The sequence below is a fragment of the Alligator sinensis genome, unplaced genomic scaffold, assembly GCF_000455745.1.
Source record: "Alligator sinensis unplaced genomic scaffold, ASM45574v1 scaffold1230_1, whole genome shotgun sequence".
Taxonomy (NCBI): Eukaryota; Metazoa; Chordata; order Crocodylia; family Alligatoridae; genus Alligator; species Alligator sinensis.
This window is the reverse complement of record NW_005842675.1, coordinates 543,623-545,252: the sequence shown is the minus strand read 5'-3', so window position 1 is coordinate 545,252 and position 1,630 is coordinate 543,623. Positions and strand designations below refer to the sequence as shown.

General features: G+C 42.3%; 1 long non-coding RNA gene across 1 annotated transcript in view; it reads right to left on the bottom strand.

Moving 5' to 3' along the window:
- Positions 1-1,630, bottom strand: part of LOC102383392 — a 10,513-nt gene that overhangs the window by 329 nt on the left and 8,554 nt on the right. The gene's annotated exons all lie outside the window — the stretch shown is intronic.

Below are 1,630 nucleotides of genomic sequence, written 5' to 3'. Positions count from 1 at the left end.
TATAATAAATCAGAAACAAAGAACAAAGTGAAGCATGGCAGTGTAAATGATAGTTTAAGATGTCCAACCTAACATACTCATAGATTTGCAAGTCATACGTAATACAACCATTCCAAACTCAGACTGAGAGAATCCTTATCCCGCCATACATCAAGTGTGATAGATATATTAGACTGTATGGAAAATGTGCCTTTAAAATAAGATTGTTATGGGATTCTCTATGCTGGCACAATTGCTTAAGAGCAGATAGGTTTACATTTACTCTGAGGACAAAGGTACCTTTAGAATTATTTTTCAATATACCTGGGTGTTAGAATAAATTGACTACTGGAGGTCAAGAATGCTACAGCAATGATATATTTGGTTTCAAGAGGGAGCCTGCCAGATTTATCATACTGAGAGCAACTTATCTGAAATAGCATTGATAATAGGTCTCAAAGGGAGAGGTCCCCTTGAAAGCAAGGTGCTTTGATGCTGGCTGCCTGCAGGGTGGATAAAGCATAATAGAAGGACAGGAGGTGAAGAAGTTAGAGGAGGAAAGACAATGCTCATCAATTATTTGCAAAATGTTCATGTTGCAGTTTTGTAAGTGGGAAGAATCCCAAAATTGTGATGTAATGAGACTCAAAAGAGATGCCTACTAATGACAATGGCTTGCTTGTACCCACTTCATATAGTATGGGAGGTGCAGAAGAGCTGTAAAGCTCAACTAAACAGGCAGGAGCAGATTTTCCCCATGTTAGGGATCCCCAAGTGGTATCTATCCCTCCCTGTCTCAGCTTCATCTGCTGTAGGCAGCCCTGGGAAATGAAGGAATCCTAAATGTAGCATAGTTCTAGTGCAGTGTGGGCCTTAAGTAGGGTGGCTATATGGGACAATGTGAAATCGAGGATGCTGCCTGTCCCTGTCCCACCCTCCACTGCTGCAGGCTGGAGGGAGTCAATGGACCATTAATGACCCATTGTTCTTTTCTTTGCAGGGGTTAACAATTGAGATAACAATTGGGGCTTCCCATTTCACACTCTGCCTCTGCCCCCTGTGTCTGGGACACTCATTTTAAATTTTCCCCAGGGACCAGCTTCCGAAATCCAGGACTGTCCCAGTCAATCCAGGACATATGGTCACCCTAGGCTTAGGGATACTATGGTGACTTTTAGGGTGCTTGCAAGATTGATCTAATGTTAAGAGAAGATGCTTCTCCCTCCTCTCACCAGTTCAAATGCAGACCAGGCCAGAAAGAGCAAATGTCTGTCCCACCAGTTCAGATCCAGATCAAGTTACTGTCTGTTCCCAGTTTTGTGATTTACACAAGATTGGTTGGTAGAGTTGGTTGTACTTCCTAGTGGCTGTCATCTAAACTGGCTCCATTCTGGTGCTCTGAACAGAGAGGTCAGGGACAGAATAGACATGGCAAATTAGTTACTTTCTTCCCCTATAAGTAATTGTGACTTTTGCACGTCACATTATACATAATGTAAAGGAACCACTAAATGGGATCAAATAACTATTTATGAATTACAGATAACATGCATAAGTATATACACACTGGTGCTCTGACAGGGCTCCATGGGTTCTGACAGATACACAGAAAACGTCTTGAAGGCTCACAAACCTTCCAGGGGATATCACC